The 19,377-nt window shown below is 39.6% G+C and overlaps 1 long non-coding RNA gene and 1 other non-coding gene across 2 annotated transcripts in view; one reads left to right on the top strand and one right to left on the bottom strand.

The window, feature by feature from the left end:
• Window positions 1-8,885: 8,885 nt before the first annotated feature.
• Window positions 8,886-9,022, bottom strand: LOC111757343 (small nucleolar RNA SNORA2/SNORA34 family). The gene has a single exon (XR_002791714.2). It is a non-coding gene; the product is annotated as a small nucleolar RNA SNORA2/SNORA34 family (small nucleolar RNA).
• Window positions 9,023-17,731: 8,709 nt separating this feature from the next.
• Window positions 17,732-19,377, top strand: part of LOC134474049 (uncharacterized) — a 68,560-nt gene continuing 66,914 nt past the window's right edge. Inside the window, exon 1 of the long non-coding RNA XR_010044624.1 lies at window positions 17,732-17,868. This is a non-coding gene — a long non-coding RNA (uncharacterized LOC134474049). The remainder of the gene's footprint in view (window positions 17,869-19,377) is intronic.

The raw sequence follows: 19,377 nt of genomic DNA, 5'->3' as shown, positions 1-19,377 counted from the left end.
ATATGCTAGATTGAAAAGTGCCACTTCTGTGTTGTATTTCTTAAACTTGTTAGTAGGAATCAAGCATCAAAAAACACACCAAAAGAATTAATATCCTTAATTAATGACACACAAAACTTTATTATTGTATCATAACATGATTCTTTTACTTAATTCAGTACTTCTTTGGTGTTTCTAGTTTGGCGTATGTACATGTATGTGAGTGTGTGCGTATGATAATGCACGTGTGCACAGTAAGATGATTTAGGTTAAGTTCCAATTAGGTATACAATTTTGTCATAGTGTCTTGTAAGACTATCTTCCAGGATCTTTTGTAAGACACCAAAACCCATAGATACCTAAGTCTTTTATAAAAATGGTATGCAATTTGTTTATAATCTATGCATATCCTTCTGTAAACCTTAAATTGTCTCTCGATTCCTTATAACATGTTATTCAAAGTCAATGATATGTAGCCAGTTGTTAGGGAATAATTATAATAAAATATGTATAAAATTATAATACATTATAATAAAATATTCAATGCACATTCAGTTTTAAAAAATATTTTCAGTTTGTGGATGGCTGAAGCCATGCTGTGGAATTGGGCCAGCTGCACTTTTTGAGGTGCTCTCTTGCTTCTGTGTGTTTTGCTCCAGTTATAAACATCCTGTAGAGTCCAAGAACTTGGATTACTGTTGAGTTTAGAGAACACAGTCTTATGCCAGAAAGGGAAGGAAGGACATTCCTTTTTTCTGTGACCACTCTTTGCCGCATCTCCGTAACAGTCAGATTTGGACTTGCTGAGCTCAGCAACATCTGACTGTTACGGTGGGACCAGAACATTCCAGAATGTGTCACAGAGAAGGGCCTCAGAGGTTCACAGAACATCCCAGAGCTCCCATTAGGAAGGGAGGCCTCTCTGAATCAGCTGGAGACAGAGGACTCCCTTGCTTGGAATGTTCTGGTGTGATTTTAAAACATATAGAGCCAGTTTCTTTTTAACAGGAAAACCAAAAGAAAACCTAAGAATATTCTATGAAGAAAAATTCTCTTAACAAAGCATATTTCAAGAAACAGCTTTTATAAAATTTTATAAATATTGAAAGAAAAATGATGTAGAAAGGTTTATATTTTCTTCTTCGTGCTATAGAATAACATCAAGAACAACTTTTGTTTTGTTTTACTGTGGTTCCATGTTATATATGATTTATGTTCATAAAGAAACTACTTCAAGGGGGCTGGGGATTTAGCTCAGCGGCATAAGCATCTGCCTTGCAAGCAGGCGGTCCTGAGTTCGATCCCTGGTACTGATAAAAAGGAAAAAGACCAAAAAAAAAAAAAAAAGAAAAAAGAAACCACTTCAAAACTGTAAGGTAATGAAAATAGAATTATTTATACAGAATGGCTTTGTTTGTGGGTACTATTATATATTAGAGCAGTTAGGCAGACATTTTTAAATATAAGGGAATTTCAAATTAGCTAGTGGAGAAAAAGTTGCATTACTTGATGTGCAACTAACAATTTCTGATAACATTTATTATAAACAATCCATCATACTAGTAATGGGCTCATAGTGCCAACCATATGCCAGGTTCAAAGAGCTTTGCAAATGTTAGATTATCAAATCTTCCTCAGGGTTCAATGATGTAAGTATTACTGCTCAACTTCACATAGGAAGAGGCTTAGGCACAAGTTGCTGGCGACCTGCCCATGCCACACTGTGGTGCAGCTGAAGTCTAATGTGGCCAGTTTTACGCTATAGTTTGTACTCAACACCACCAGACTGTGCTGCCTTTTTCCAATTTGACTATGGGTGACATTCAAAACTTAGTTACAAAATTGTAGACATAGTTTTAGAACATTTTAACCTGTACACAAAGATACCATTTTCTCATCTTGAACCTTTTTACTGTTAGATCTTTCAAATTTGCCTGCGTCCAGGAAGATGTGAATAGACCAGGGCTGGTGAGAACAAACTCCTTTCATAGAAGTTGCTTAATAAGCATCCCTTGAATAAATTAATGGATGAGGGAATGCAGGGTTAGTAGTTTTCAAAAAGGCTTAATTTTCCTTTACTTACTACCTCAAAAGCAACTAGACATTTTGAAGTCAACATATAACACATAAAGAATATCTGTCATGTTTCTTTGCCTAGAATGTTCCTTTTCTTCTAGTAGAAGAATTAATCTTTCTGGTAGAAGAATTAATCTTAGAAGATACGGAGTCACTCACCCTGCTCTTAGCTGGACCACAGGAATGAGCACATGAACCTAGCTTGGGTTTTGCTAATCACAATCCACCTCTTTCCCCTGGTCACAGTGACTTAATCAGGGCTCTGCATGTGACCCAAGCAGGATTATGCATAACTTATTCTCTCTTAGTGCCAAGTCCACCCTTCTTTGCCTTGCCTTGTGATCTTGGAACTGAGCACTACAGACAGCTCTCTATAGCAGAATGTCAGAAATCATCAAAAATGGGCAGCTGAGTGAGGTGTGGGCCATAGCAGCAGGCAGGTACTTGCTTTCTAAGATCTGTGGCAACCATTATTTTTAGACTAGACGGCCAGGGGCTGCACAGGGGAGCTATAGCTGAGTCCTGAGGCCATGCTTTCAGCTCAGGAAGACTTCGAACAGCTCCAAATGGCACTAAATATCTGTAGCTATTGTTAAGAATTGGTTTTTATTAGTTGGATGAAGCAACGTGACTTGCACTCCATCAGTAGCCATTTCCCAACGGTTCTGCTCAATCACATGCCTGGCAAAGGTGAGCTACTTCCGGAGCCTGTGCCTGCCTTCCCAAGGGCAAGCTGCTTCTACAGAAAGACTCTAGCCTGTGGCTGTGGCAAATCCCTACTCCCTGCGGGATTCTGCATCCTACATTAGCTTAAAAGATCTTTGAAGTGGTCTCCAACTCATCCTGGGGAGATAGAGGAGTATTTTAGTCCTTAATTCCTTTCTTGTTTACTCATCTTAATCCTAGAATTATTAGCAGCTCTTTTGCTCTTGCTATTTCTGAGCCCATTAGTGTTCATATTATTTTGTTACTGTTACTCTTTTTAGTCACTTTTATTTAAAAATATGCTTAGTCAACTACTTTCTACTGCCCTAATTGGAGATTATGTTACAGTTCCCTTGTTTAAATAACCAATGTGGGTCTTGACCAATATAAAGGCCTATCAGTTTCTTCTTTAAAAATTTTCATAGATTCTGGAATAAAATAGTTGAGAATCTTTTTCTTCTTGCTAGATAAGAACTTTGAGTGGAAGGAAACTTGGGGTTGTATGAGGCCATTGTTCCCTGAAATAGAGAGGCTATTTTCAGTTAAAAGAAAGAAAGAGAAGGTGAGGTCACACAAAAAGAGGGAAGTGGATTCGGGAGGGATGAAGATGGAGAAATTGCTGAAAACATCATGTGACACCCTGGATCCAGCTGTGCCTGAAGACAGCCCTCCATGGAGTCACACAAATGGAGCTACTGTTCTCTTTTTCTTAAGAAAGTTAGTGTTGACTTTCTTTTTCTTGAAATTTTAGGGATATGAATTGTGATATAAAGCAGCCATGCTGCAGAGAAACAACCACTCATACACTTTTCATTTTTGTTTTTAATGGTACCTTTAATTTTTTTTTTAATCGATACCAGGGATTGAACTCATGACCGCACTTGCAAGGCAGGTGCTTATGCCGCTGAGCTAAATCCCCAGCCCCAGTACCTTTAATTTTTTAAAAGATCATCACTTTTATTTGCAGTTTACTGAAGGCAATCTCAGAAGGCCATCTGCTGTCGGCCTGCTTCCGAAAAGGAAGTCTGCTGAGCTTGGGGAAGTGTCCACTGTGGTGGTACCTAACCGGGTCTGAAGAGTCAGGCTTCCTTGGGAAGATGGCCACCCCGCTGATAATGAAGGATGGCTTGGATCTGTTCAGTCCTCACAGTTAAACTCAAAGAGGGACTCTAGGAACTGAATCATCATCCAACAGCTGCTGTGTGCTCCCTGTACGTACGCACAAAATATTATGGGGGTGTTCGGGATGCAAAACTGGAAAAACTCCGCTTTTAAAGGAACTGTATTAACCGTATCTTTTATTTCTGTAACTGAATGCTTTGATATTTAAGGCCTTGCTGAACCTGGAGAAGTTGACCAAAGCCCAGGAATTCCTAGAGGTAGGAAAGGATGTACCAGTGAGAACACCTTTCATATGCAAACCAACCCATCCAGTCCACACTCTGCACACTCCACCACCTGCCCCAACCCTACCCTAAGCTCAGGACCAAGTCCTAGATAACCAGGGACACTCTCTGTGCTTAGAGCCCACTGAAGGTACCCAAACTAGCCAGTCCTAAGCCTGGTCACCCTGCCACAGAAACCAAAATAAAAGTGCCTGCCAATAGTTTCCCCCTTCTCAGCCTCCTGAACAACCATATCACCTCCCTGTAGCCCCATGCCCCAGTGCACGGCACCACAGCCCCTGGTGTTGGGAGCAGAGTAAACAAACCATCTTTCCCATGGCCGCTGTCTCCTGATCTCTTGGCCTCACTCAATCTACCATTTTAGAGCAATACTTACCTTTTAAAATAGAGACCAAACTAAGGAAACTTTCATTTTCCCCCCCAGTCCCAACCAATCTCAAGCTGCCTGGAAACAGACTACCATGTCTGCCTTTCGCCTCTGAGCCCTCCTCAGTCACTCAGGCTCCTAATCGCCCCACAGGGACTGCCCAGCATTCCTCATCTATTGTCACATCCAGCCCTTCTCTGTAATTTCACTGCATTGCACTGCAGGCTCTTAGGGTAGCTAGCCAGGCTCAACTTGGAGTTGTTCTTTTTATTTTTCCTCTTTAAATTTTTGCTCATGCTCAGTTCAGGAGTAGAACCACAAACTTCTAATGCCTCAATTCACCCTCTTCTTGCACATTCTGCCTCTGATTCTAAGTATTATCTGTGTCCTCCTTAAAGAAAAGAATCAAACTTTAGACACTACTCCAACACTAAGTCTGATAGGTGATGTTCCATGAACTGTTGGATGCAGAGAAAGATACTAGATGATAGAATCTTTTAGCACAGGAACTGTTTTATTTCTCTTTGTATTTTCTGGGATACTTACACATGATCTTGCCTACAGGTGATCAAAAAAATATTTAATGAATCAAGAAAGCCTGTAAAGCAACCAAAATAAGTAGTATCAATCACCCTATTTGTCAGATAAGGAAACCGTGATTCAGATGTATAAGAGCTGAGATTAGAACTTTGTCACCTTCTCCAGAGTATTCTGCCCTAGTACACCCATCACAAAAATGCCTGGCTTAACCGAGTCACCCTTCTATGGTAGGAAAATAAAGAGGTCATTGGGAAAGGACATTCTCACGCAGCAAGATCACGCTCTCCATTGTGTATACTTGTTTTGAAACCCTCTCAATTTCATAAGATTAGAAATGTATTATGACCTTTATTGACAACAGATACTTGGATGTGTCTCCAGTACTGACTTGATAAAAGATGAAGACTTAGAATATAATTGCTATGTAAGATAAGCAATTGGCAGGTGAGAGGAATTGAGCATTATTTTCTTGAGAATGACACATCGTAAGTTGATCTGAATCTCTTTGTTTGCCCAGAAATTTTACTGGCTGGACTCATTCCACACCTACCTCCCCACCAACCTTGGCAATTTCTCATGAGCTATTGATACATTATTAAACTCTGATTCAAGCCAAGTGCCAGGGACTGGCCATAGCTGGTGTATTTGTCAGTCTAATCAAGAGGCAGAAAGCACAACCATTCTTTTGACAGAGAAGTTTTAAAATAAAGAGTTATTAGCTAGGTATGAAAAACTTTTAATAGAAAAGAAAAAAAAGCAAACTCTGCATTAAGATTATGACTACCCGTGGACAGGGGACACAAATGAAAAAGCCACAGTGATTAAAACTTAGAGATCTAGTGGAAGGGCCCGACAGGGCTAGTGTTTCTGAGGTTTCAGGAGGAGCTTGGAGACTGGACCATTTACCTAGTGGGTGCTGATGGGACATAATAAAGTTGTTTTTTTTAGTACTAGAAAGATTACAAACTGCTACAGGAAGGTGCTGCCCCCGCCAGGGGTGGTGGGGTTGGGGGAGGACTGCTGCCATATCACTTCCTGGAGCAAGAAGCCAAAGAGGAAGAGGAAGCTGCCAGGACACAGATGGCACCTTCTTCCTCTTTCAGCCTTTCAGGTCTCCGGAAGAGCCCCCTATGAAAAAGGCTCAGAATGAGCCCTCTGAACAAAAACACAATTTGTACAATCCTGTCCTCAGCACCACATTGCCAGGTATGGGAGACTGAGTATGAAACTAAGAAAGAATAGCTTGAACTTCTAGATGTAATAACCAGATTCAGTAATGTAGCACTAATGTAGTGAACACTCAGAAATCAATAGCATTCCTGTATACAAACAACAAACTCATCGAGAGAGAAATAAGAGAAGCCACACCCTTCGCAACAGCATCCAAAAAATGAAATACTTAGGGATAAATCTAACAAAGAAAATAAAAGATCTATTCAGTGAAAATTACAATACTCTGAAAAAAGAAATCAAAGAGGATCTCAGGAAATGGGAAGACATCCCTTCTTCATGGATAGGAAGAACAAACATTGTGAAAAGGTCATTCTCCAAAACTGTTACACAGATTTAATGCAATTCCAATCAAAATAACATTAACATACCTCACAGATCTAAGGAAATCATTCCTAAAATTCATCTGGAACCAGAAGAGACCTAGAATAGCAAAGGCAATTCTAGGCAACAAAGGCAAGGCAGGAGGCATCACAATCCCTAACGAGGTTATACTAGAAAGCTACCATGTTAAATCAGCAAGGTGCTAGAATAAAAACAGACCTGAAGATTAATGGAATAGATTAGAAGATATGACCACAACTACAAATACACTCAGATACTTTATCTTTGATGAAGGGGCCAAACATGTTCACTGGAAGAAGGGTAGTGTCTTTCATAAGTGGTGCTGGAAAAACTGGCTCTCTATATGCTAAAAACTAAAACTAGACCCCTGCCTATCACCAAGCTAAACTAAAGTCAACATGGATCAAAGATCTAAATATTGAAAACAAAATCACTAAATCTGCTGGGAGACAAAGCACGCAGAAATCATGAAAAACTTTGTGGTCAACAGAGAATTCATGAATGAAACTCAAATTGCACAAGAAATGCCTCCCAGAATCAACAATTGGGATTTTATCTTATTAAAAAGTTTCTGCATGTCAAAAGAAATCTCCAACAGGGTGAAAAGAATACCCACAAATTGGAAAAAGAAATCTTAATCCACTGTCCCTCAGACAAAGGAATTCTATATGGAACATATAAAGAATTTTTAAAAAATTAGGCCCTTGAAATTCAAAGACAGAATCCAAAAATGGGCATCTGAGATGAATACACACTTCTCAGCTGAAGAAATACAAATGGAAGTAAATATATGAAAAAATGTTCAGCATCATTGGTCATTAGAGAAATGCAAATTAAAACCACACTGAGATTCCATCTCACTCTTGAAAGAATGGTCAGGATCAAGAAAACTACCAATAACATATGATGGAGAGGCTGTGGGGAAAAAGGAATTCTCCTGCACTGTTGGTGGGAGTGTAGACTGGCACAACACTGTGGAAATCACAGTGGTCCCATTTGACCCAGCTATCCCACTTCTTGGCATATTTCCAGAAGAACTGAAATCATCCTATCACAAAAATATATGTGTACATGTTTATAGCAGCACAATTTGTATAGCCAAATCTTGGAAACAACCTAAATGCCCATCAGCTGAGGAATGGATTAAAAAAGATGTAGTATTTTTATACAATGGAGTACTACTCAGCTATAAAGTAGGATCACATTGAGGCTTTTATAGGTAAATAGATTCGACTTGAGACCATAGTCATGAGTGAAATAAATCAAACTCACATGTGTAAATACTGTATTATCTCCCTAGTGTAAGAAACTGAAAGAGTAATGAAGATACAAAATCTTCAATAAATATTGTGAAAGGGCAAGCAACTGCTCAAAGGGAAAAATAACTCAGAAAGGGAAAAGGAGAAAAAAAAGAACAGAAAAGAAAAAAGATATAATTTTATATGTATACACTTAAGATAGCTAAGATGAATGTACTACTAATTCTATTAGTTCTTGGAACAAAACAGTTAACATTCATAGGATTAGATCAATTTTGTATGTTTATATCTGGTAAACTGAGTACTCTTTTGAAGATAACTGTGCAAAATATCAATCTTACTTATATTCCTGTCACCGTTTTATTTTTTACTGTTTTTTAAAATTTTTTTTTAATTTTTATTTTAAAGGGGGTAAAATTAAACACAACAAAACAGAACAAAATAGGACATAAGAAAGCAATGTAAGAGATATAAATTTCAAAGCTAGACTTGAGATCTTCACCGTCTATCAATTGTCTCTTGTTTTTTCCAAATAGTTATCCATGTCTTTGCATATAGAGAATTCATACAAAACAACATAGTATAAAATTGATCCAAACAGAATGAGGAAGGTGTTTTAGGTCTTCAAAACTAGACAACTGGGAAGTCACTAATGGCTGTTGTAGTCTCTTGTTCTCTTCAAAATAGCTGTCCATACCTTCATGTATATTGAAGTTCAACAAAACGAAACAGGCAGTGGGGAAGGGATTGCTTGGTTTCCCAGTGCTCCAGGTCCCAGCATGGCATGGGTCCCAGTAAACGCTGGTGGCTTCCATCCTGGGCTGCCATGCTCACAGCTGCTCACGGGGTGGGGAGGGGTTGCTTGGTTTCTCAGTGCTGAAAGTCCCAGCATGGTATGGGTCCCGGTAAATACTGGTGGCTCCAGTCCTGGGCCACTGGAGCCTGCTATGCTCACAGCTGCTCACTGGGGGGGAGGAGGGTTGTTTCTTTCTAATGAATTGACCATTTCACTGCCCAAGTTCTGAAATGGCCAACAGACCATAGAAAGACATCTCTTTAGGCTCCTGCTTGAAATCAACAGCGTCAGGAAGCTGCCGGCCTTGATTCAGGGCCAGGCTATCACCAAGTTTTAAAAGCTTATGTTGTTATTGTTTTGGGCTTTTTGTTATTGTTATTTATTTGTCTATTTTGTTTCTTGTTTTTCTTTTTTTTTCCCTCTCTGCTACAGAAAGGATAGATGTACACATATATAGGCTTATATATGCCTAGAACTTCTAAAGAGTTTACAAGAATTGATTTTATTATGTGTGATGGTATGAAGAGCTACTTTGAGAAAATGAGAGATTATGGTATTTATTGCTGGTTTTCTATCATTTTGTTTGGAAGTCCAGTAATACTTTTATTCTTTGTTTTGATTGATTTTAGTCTGTTTTACATTATTTAATTTCAATATGTGTGAGGGTATGGACAGCTATTTTGAAGCGAACAAGAGACATGGTAATCATTACTGATTTTCCTTGTATCTGCTTTTGAACGCCTGTAATGCTTTCATTCTTTTGCTTTAATTAGCTTTATACTATTTTGTTTTGTTTCAGTTTACTGTATGTAAAGATATGGACAACTATTTCAAAGCAAACAAGAGACATAATGGTAGCCACTGCTGATTTCCTGTCGTCTTGTTTTGAAATCCTGTGTTGCTTGTGTTATTTTGTTCTGGCCTTCTTTTGTTTTGTTTTACTCTCTTTAAAATAATAATAAAAAATAGCTTGATAACAGTGAAGGGTACACTGTCCTCTCCACATACTGGGTGTTCTAAACCCAGCACGGTGTCACAGTGTTTCAGAGAGCAGATTCTGGAGTCAGTTTGACTGGGTTTGTATCCTAACTTTGACCCTTTCAAGCCGAGCAGCTTGGGCAAGTTAATGCACCTGTGTTTCCCTACCTGTAAACGTAGATAAAGTGACCTGCCTTATAGGTCACGGTGAAGGTGAAGTAGCAATAGAATAAAACATTTAAAGTGGTGTTTAATAGGTAAAGTGGATAGTAATTAACAGTTTTAATCTCATCAAAAGTACCCAAATCAGATGCCTCAGAGTCAGGTTCCCATTCAGGTATCCTACAAAGTTACCAGAGCAGTATATTTCCAGTTCAATCTCCAGGGCTATCTACTGCCTTCCTGAGCATTTCTTCCATCAGGAAATCTGTTTTAACCTCCAGGTTATGTGGTAGACAGCTAACACCTTGTTTTCAAAGTGAGGAAGTTTCTGGCCTTAGCATTGAACTTAACAGCAATCCAAAGAATCTGAGTTCAGTGACTGTTTATGTATTCTAGAAGAACATTCACATCACATCACTGAGGACGTTCCCTCCTAGGTCCATTGACTATCTGTTGATAGCTGACATGGTGAATTGCCTTTTAAACTGGAGGAAGAGATGAGTATCCATGAAGAGTGTCAGAGACTTCTTCCTCTCGTGTGACACCTCCTGGACACACTTCCTCTCCCTGGTCAAAAAAGAACACCCATCCACAACTGCCAACTGAGTTCAGGAAACGATACTGATTTTTCCAAAATTCACCTATTGCTGTGAAACCTTCACAATACGAGCTCAAGAGGAGCAAAGCATTCTTGCTAATGCTGTATTGGGGGGAGTGTGCAACCTCAAGATGGCAAGAAAGGGGATGACCGGAAGGGCAGGCAGAACACTCCTGCTCTGAAAACAGTGCCAGGGAAACACAGCTGCACTGGAAAGTCTCTAGATACAACCATAAGGAATCACTGTGCTTCAAAGCAGTCGATCAGGAGAAAGAAATGAAATGAATTCACCTCTTGATTTCTTCCTGCCTTGTGGCCCCCAGTGGTCAGTCTGCCTCCTTTATGTCGTGATCTTTGCTCTCTGGACAGGTGATGGGACAGCTATATCCCAAGCTCTCAGCACAGAGCCTTTGTGGTCTGGCAGGCTGGAGCTGGTGTTGGAACCGCTGTGGTTGCTACCATGTGGGGCGTGAGCAGGGCCATGCAGCCTCTGGTCTTCCCTGCAGAAGGAAGAAACCGTCAGCAGACTGGGAAGACAGTGGGGAGCAGAGCTTTCCATGGAGCAGCACAGTGCCGGGGGCACAGAATGAATGTGGGGGTGTGAATCAACTGAATCTGAAATGGACAGCAAGGAGAAAATCACAGGCTAAAAACATTTGCAAATACAAATCAGATTAGGGCAATGGAAAGTACTGTAACAGAAGGATACGTCTGGGTATGATTTCCAGGGATGGGACGGGGAGGCCTCTTAACACCTGAACCAGACCATCGTGGAGGCAGCTCTGCTCCAGGAGCGGGAAACTGTCCCCTTCACTTAGCTGCAGGCAGTGTTTAGCATTTGTCTTTTCATCACCCTAAGACTCTTTTACCTTACTTAAGAAATAACGGACAAGTGATGCTAATTCTTTTAGGTGTTTTTAAATATTCTTTTAGTTTTAAGGGAAATATATGTTGCAGTGAAGCAGTTTTATAGGGAGTAATTTACATATAGTCTCTTAGATTTTTGTAATCTATAAAAATAAGGAATTATAGTTAAGAGTATCCCCAGAAAGAAGCTTATTTCTATCTTTAAATTGCACCAGTGGGTACCACCATAAACTACTTATCTAGAAAGGCAAACAGTTTGAACTGTGGGCCTGACCATGACCGCAGTGATCACACATGTGAGGCGGTAGACACCTATCTCTGGGCTGCTGCCAAGAACAGCTCTGACCCCAGTGACCTCGGGTGCCACCCGTGTGTAAGCACTGTCGAGCCCTGTGACCTTGGGCATGTTCCTTGATCTCCTTGACCAAAATTTTGCCTTATGCTACCTACCATGTTTAGGGCTGTGGTAAGTGAATGCGTATGAAGTGTCTTTTATAAACATTCAATGTTTATTAGTATTCTTTGATTATAAAAAGATATAGAGCCGTAGACCATAAAACCTATTTCAAATTTAATATCCCATGATTCTGCCTTGATTACTTTATTATGAATGCTTGAAGAGCACTCATGGTTCAGGTGCTCCTGGCCCCCAAGAAGCTCACAACCTGGCTGTGACAGTCCCTTGGGATGAGAAACCACACGCAGTCATCTGCACTACTGTGATAATGGCTGGTACCTTAAAAGCATAGTAATTTTTGTTTAGAGTTCTAAGATTGATGACTTTTCAAGCACTATTCTGAGGAAAAGCACTCTGGCCGTGTTGGAGGATATGCTGATGACAGGTCCTTATTGTTCTTTCAAAAATTATTTTGTAACTGCCCATTAGTATATCTTTAACTGATAACTAATGGGATATTGTTGGAAGCGCTGTGCCCATAAGGGTTTCCTTCTAAAGTCTGGAGCATAGTAAATTATATATCATTCCTTAGTCTAACGGCTCTGTATAATATCATATTTCTAATGGAAATATTAACATTAAAATTAATATTAGACTGATGAGTTGAAATGGAAATGTTTCTATTGCCATCCAGGTGATCATGGGTAAGTTTTGGAATCAGTTAGTGTAAGATACTGTACCCAAGAAATAAAGAGTATGTCTTACTCATCAATAGCAAAGTCTCTCCAACATTTAGGGAGCAACACCAAATGCAGGACCCCCAAAATCCCATTCAATCTGAATTATGGAGGTGGAGAAGAAAATGAGGAAAAGCACATTATTTTAAAAGTATGTTTGGATTAGAAGAAATGTCAGTAACAAATAATGCTGAACAATATGGAGAAATCTGCAGTATTAGGCATTTAATAAAACATGAAGAAAACTAATTTAAGAAGGCTTACGGCAGGCCTCCCAGGAAAGTTTATTTTAGGGTATGCAGGAAAGTGCTATTGTAAGCTCCGCTGTGTTCATAGTGCTGAATCTTAGTTTAAAACCTGTTGGTTCAAGGCCCCAACCAGCCTCTTACTCACCTGAATTTCTTTGGCCTCTCCATCATGGGTTGTCTACAAAAACAGGGCGACTTAAAGCTCTCCTGAATTTATTGTTATTGTCATTTGATTACATCAAAATTTCACTTGTGTGTGTATTCAAGAGATAAATATTTTACAAAGCTTCTTTGAAAAGCAGCTGTGCTTCCCATGATGTCCTTTATCCTCAGAGGAAACTGCTTCTACCTGAGTTATTTCCTTAAATACTTGCTTCTGAATCGCTTATTTTACATGCTTAAATGGTGGGGTTTTTTGGAGTTTTAATTAAGTGGAATTGAGTATTTCTAGGTATAGCTGCCATTCATCTCAACTCTTCTGCATGCCAAATTGAAACTCTGAGTCTTTAAACAGTAAATCTTCATTGTCTCCAGGCCCAGCCCCAGTCCTTAGTAGCCATTTTCTCCTTTCTGTCTCTCTCCATTTAAATAATTTATGTATCTCATATTTATACATTTGTCTTTTGTGACATTAAGAATGTCTTACAGGTTCATCAGCATCATAGTGTTATGTCAGAGTTTCTTTCCTTTTGAAGGCTGAATAATATTTCAGCGTATGTGAATACTCGATTTTGCTTATTCATTATCCATCATTGAGTATTTGGGTCACTTGTACCTTTTGGTTGTTGCACATAAACTTATTATGAACATGAGTGTACAAATAACCTGTTTATGTCCTGTTTTCAATTCTCTTGAGTACATAATCAGAAGTGCAATGCTTGGATGGGGTAACTGTTTGTTTGCTTTGAGAAATTGTTGTATGTTTCCCATAGTGGCTGTACCATTTTGCATTAGTTTCTTTTTTTTTCTGTTGTGTTTTAAAAGATGGAATATTTTGTGAATTCAAGCACGTGAACTATTGTGAATATATACAGTACTCACAAATGGAATTGTTGGGTAAAAAGAAGAATTATTGCATCAGAATACACAGGAACATTTTATGGATACCTTTAGATATATTCATTTTAACTTTAGATATATTAACTTAGACTCCTGGTTCTCATGGGGGGACGTGCTAATCTCTGTATAGTTCTAACTTAATATATATACTGCCAAAGCACATACTGTGTTATTTTCTTCTTCTTTCTGAAAGATTTCCTTAACTTTGCATTCCTTCCCATCCATTGAGTTTTAATTTCTGCTATTATACATACAATCCCCAAGAACTTTTGGTTTCCAGAATGTGCTTTTTTTTTTTTTTTTTTTTTTTTTTTTGGTATCAGAGATCAAACTCATGACCATGTGCTTGCAAGGCAGGCACTTATGCTGCTGAGCTAAATCCCCGGCCCCAGAATGTGCTTTTAAAGAGAACATCTTAATCTTTCTTCTTTATGGAGAAAATAACATTTCCCACCTACCTGAATACATTAATTTTAGTTACTTAAAGCCTTAGTTTGCCTACCACGGTCTCTGTTTCTCCAAGTTACTGTCTCTTTCACTTTTTTGCTTTAATTTCTGCCCTGTATGCTTCCCTCATTTATTTTGCAACCTTTGGCCATTTCTTCATATTTAGGATCTCTGAGCTGTTTGGAAGTTGTGTGTGTAGACGCTGAGATTCATCAGAGAGTGGTTTTCCAGGAACATTTTGCAAATCTTTACAACTATTATAGGGCTACTTCTGTTCCCTAGAGAATTATTTTCCAATTTCTTGCTTGAAAGCTGTACCCCTGGATCCTTCATTTTGGAGCACAAGATAAGAAATTGGGTAATGATGGGGTGTGTTCTTGACTTTCAGTATGTAATGCTCTGTTAATTTCTCTGGGTTCAGTACAATCCTCAACTGCGGCTAATACCCTCCAGTCCAGAAACTTTTTTCTGGGACTAAGCCTCCAATGTTTGACTGGGGTGGTGGAGAGACACTGGATTTAACTCCTTCTTAAACATCATCCAACCCTTCAACTGCTCTGCTTCATCCTTAGATTCTGGGTTATCTGGAGCTGCAAATTCCAGAGACTTCTGGAACTCAGTTCCTAACAGCCAGGAAGGAGATCAGGGGAACAGCACCAGAGAGCAAGGAGCCAGGCATAGACCTCAAGATCACACCTCCATGACCCACCCAAACACACTTACAAGTGTGCTTTACTAAACCCCTAGGTGGCTCCTGAGTGAGTCAACTTGACAGTTAAACTCAATCACCATCCCTAGCCATATGAAAAAATGCTCGATACATATTTTCTCATTAAATTACGATCTTTCTTTACAGGATAGAAGCTGAGATACAAAGAAGCTGGGAAAGATGCTGAAAAGCACTATAAATGCAGAAACTGAGTTTGGAACCCAAGCATCTCTGAGTCGAAAGGCCAGATTCTTTTCATTTGCAGCTCCTCTTGGACATAGGTCAGCTGCTTAATCTAGTGGTGAAATAAAGGGGAATAGGTAATTACGACAGTGTGTGCCAGGGCCTATGGAAGGTAAGAGTTGAAATTAGAGAACCCATAGGAGGAGGCTATTAGAAGCCAGCTTCAGGAAATCATCTAATCAGGACTCAGTGGAATAGCAGGAGCTGGCTAGAGAAAGGACTGAAGAATGTTTTCGGCTAAATGATCAAAGACACATTCCTATCCCTTGGGGAAATCAAAGTGATTTAACAATGAGTGCCACTGGGAGGGAGGCTTGGCTGGAGGTGCAGGAGGATAAAAGGAGGCAAGACTGAAGTTAGTGGAGGGGGTGGAGGAGGCAGACCAAAAAAACCTTTAAAATCTAAATTGGGGAACAGGGAATAGGACTATGCCCAGGCTCATAGGGAGCCATGTAAATATTTTTAGCAAGGGATTGAAATATGTACAATTTTGCATTTTTCACAGATCATTCTTATAGTGGCCAAAGGAATGGAATTGAATGGTGCTGGGTGGGAAAGAGGTCAGAAAAGTTCTCAGGTCTCTGTCTTGTATAAGCAAATAGAGAGGATGCCCTTCACCAAGACAGGGAACAGTGTTTAAAAAAAAAGCCTGTCACAGTATATATGGGGTGACTTGATTGATTAGAACTAATTTTGAAAAAGAAAAATCAGTATAATGGTTAGAACTGGATAGATCTTACATTTGTTATAATTATTCATAACAGATTCAGAACATCTTAAATCTTAAGAAATTAAGTAAAGGGCCTCCTTGTACTCATTATCCAGTTTAAAATCTTAATTAGTTAAGGAAAAGTGAAATTGATTTATGCAAGCAATGGCAGTTTTCATAGATTTACTACTTGAGGCAAGTTTCTTTATGAAAAGGTAATAACTATTTGAGTCTTTAAAATGGGTATTTATACAGGCAGATTTGTGCTTTTCCTAGGCACTGGTAATTACTAAAACTTTACAAAACTTAAGGAGCTGTGAAATTGCTAAGTATATCTTTTAAAATGAGTGCCTGATAAAGAAAATGTCATCTGGTGCAGTATCTTTACTCATTGATTCCTTTCAATATTTATGAGTTTAAGAAGATGTGACTGTTGCACCATATAAAACATACAATATTTAAAATGATAAAATTTTAGAGCTGGAGAGAAATTTAGATAATTGAATTTGGCCCTTATTGTGGTTGAAGAAATTGGTCCTCAGATAGTTATTTCTAAAACAATACATTATACTGCAACACTGTTCCATGAAAAGAAGCTGATAGTCATATTCTTTCAATTTAATAAAAAATATTAACTTTGTAGAGAGTATCTTAAGTATATTACTGGTGTCATATTTTTTAGGTGTAATGAGATTTCTCTGAAGTTGCTTTGGGAAAACAGTAGCATGGATTAACTTTACATTAAAGGTGCTGATCATAATATGTATACTAGGTGCTGATAATATACATGTACATATGGGTACTGGCTTGTAGGATTTGAAAATGGAAACCAACTAAAAACACCACAGTGTTGCAAGAGAAATCACTACCATTAAACATCTGTAAGGCTCAGGATGTTTGCAAACTAGCTATTATTTGCTTAACCACAATTTCCACACTAATAATCTAATTTCTTGTTGAATGTTGGTAAACTATAAACCACTTTAAGAGCTATGTATCTTATACATTTAACATTGTATGTTCTAAAGAGTATATTTCTGTTATCATGAGAATGAAAATTTGTATTTTTATTAATTAAAAAACAGGTGAAAAGCTTCTTGAATTAATCTTGCCTCATACAATATACTGTTTCAACAAATGATCTGAAACCACATAAAACAGCACATCTCTGATTCTTTAATTTTTTATTGAAAATAAAACAGTAGACTTTCTTTAAAAACGGAATATTCAGTATATGGGATGTATCATTTACCATCTAAACGACAGCTTGTGTTTCTCTGTTGTTAAGGTGTTTAGCATCCATGTGTCTTTCAAACGATAGCATAATTCTTCCCAAACCTTTAAGTTTGCTACTCATCTCTGTAAGAAAATACAGATAGGCAACCTCCTTCTACATTTATATTTTCTTCCAAATGTACAAATTGTCACATGCTTTTTTAAAAAATTGAACAGATTTATACAAACATCAGTGGCTTTCATAGATTTTGCTGTTTTTAGGCGAGTTGCCTTTAAAACCAATTACGGTATGATTCCCTGTCTTCCTAGCATAATTACAGTCAGAGGGCTTTCTAGTAAAACAAAAGTAAAATTAGAGGGCATTAAATCCTTAATGATTAGCTCATCTCGTGGCTAAGTGACACTGTAAATACAAAGCACTACTTTTGCTAGTGTTAAGATGACCCCCCCTAGCAGCACTTAGGAGTCAATCGAATAAAAGAACTTCTGGAGCCCTTTGGGTCTTTCGTCCACACAGGGCGGCTCTGCTGATGGCGTTTTGATGCCCTGTCCCCTGTCCCGGCCCCCCACGCTCTGGCCAGATGCAGTCTCGAGTGGGCGCGGAGCAGCGCGGGGTCCGCCAGTGCCGCCCGCCGCCGCTGGGGGGCGCCTCCCCGCAGACCCGGAGCGCGCGGGTGGAGCGCGTTTCGGCGCGCGGGGCGGGTCCCTGGCGGCTCTCCGCAGGCGGGTGCGAGGCGCCGGGAGGCCCCTCCCGCTCCTTCTCGTCCCACTACGTGTAAGTCCTGTGTTCCTGTGCAAACACATGCACATGCTGCAGTCTATCTCCGCAACTTGGCTTTATTAGTTTTTTAAAAGTTCAAATGCTCCACTTTGGCGCACCCGCTTGTCGGTTCCAGCTGGTGCCACCCTGGGGTCCCAGTGGGGAAGAACTTTGGGGAGCCAGGGTAAAGCAATCGGGAGGGCGGGGCGGGGCGGGGCGGGTATTCAGGGAAAGGGCCAGGGTGGGGGAGTAGGGGGGGCCCACGCCCAGCGGGAGCGAACCCCAAGTCCGAGGCGCGCGGGGACTCCCAGGCCAGGCCCCAGCGCCCCGCCTGCTGCGCCCCTTCCTGTCCCCCGATCCCTGCGAGCTTGCAGCGCCCGAGGCCGCCCCGCGGCTGCCCCGCGGTGGCTGCTTCCCTGGCGTGGGAAATCGGCCTCCTTCTCCAGCCGTGTGTGCATTGGGGAGGCCGCTTTGGTCCTCCACACTGCGGGACAGAACTGAGGAAGAGTCTGGGGTGTCCCATGTCCGCAGGAGGCAGGGACCCGACCCCTAGGACTGGGTTCCCAGCGTTGCTCCAGTGTGGGGGCAGGGTGTTGTCCCAGAACTCTTGGTTGTTTGCATCCGAGCCATAGGGTTCATCCTCCAGATTCTGGCTTGTATCTAATCTGAGCATGTCCTGTGCCAGTAGATGGATCTCTAAATTAGCTTGTCATCAAGCACACGCTTATTGTATATATTTTTCTACATAATTTTATTTCTACTTAAATTATCTTTCTCTTAGGTATACTGAAAAGTCAACCAAAAAAATTGGGCGCTATTTTACTTGAAAATGAAGACTCATTCGGCTAATGAATTGCTGTTTAGCAAAGGCAATATCTAACTATAATTTGGTTGGCATTTTTATTTTCCTTCTAGTTAATAGCTCTCTAGTTTTTAGACTAGCAAAATCTATAATATATTTAATATTTTTCTATTTATAAACATGATGACCATAATTTTTGGGAAAGTTTTTTTTTAAAAGATAACAATATTTAGTTTTCAAGGACATGGAGAAATGTATACTTTATCCACTGCTGATGAGACTAAATTCTGAGAGGGATTTGGAAGGGAATTTGGAAATATGCATTAAAATTCTAAGTTTCCAGGCCCCATTCCTTGGCTTATGGAGGAGCATATGTTGTGCTAGCTATGCTGTTTTTCTTGGCAAGACCAGTTTTAGAAATTTACCCCAAGAATATAAATGACTAAATGTACAAACTTGTATACTCAAAAATGCTCATTTAATTGTTGTTTATAAGTTTTAAAAAATTATATTTCAACAGTCTGCCTCTTTTGGATACTGGATACTCTTTTAGATAGAGGTCTGTACCAACCAGAAATTGATGGTCCCTATATTCACATAGCTTACGTTTATTATTAACTGTTAAACTCTCACTTTACAAATTAAACTTTACCACAAGTATGCATGTATAGGAGAACACAATATATTTAGAGTTCTGTGCTACCTGAATTTTCATACATCTA

The sequence above is a fragment of the Cavia porcellus genome, unplaced genomic scaffold (assembly GCF_034190915.1).
Source record: "Cavia porcellus strain 051 isolate PalLab524CR breed Dunkin Hartley unplaced genomic scaffold, mCavPor4.1 scaffold_30, whole genome shotgun sequence".
Taxonomy (NCBI): domain Eukaryota; kingdom Metazoa; phylum Chordata; class Mammalia; order Rodentia; family Caviidae; genus Cavia; species Cavia porcellus.
This window is presented reverse-complemented; position numbering and strand designations above follow the sequence as displayed.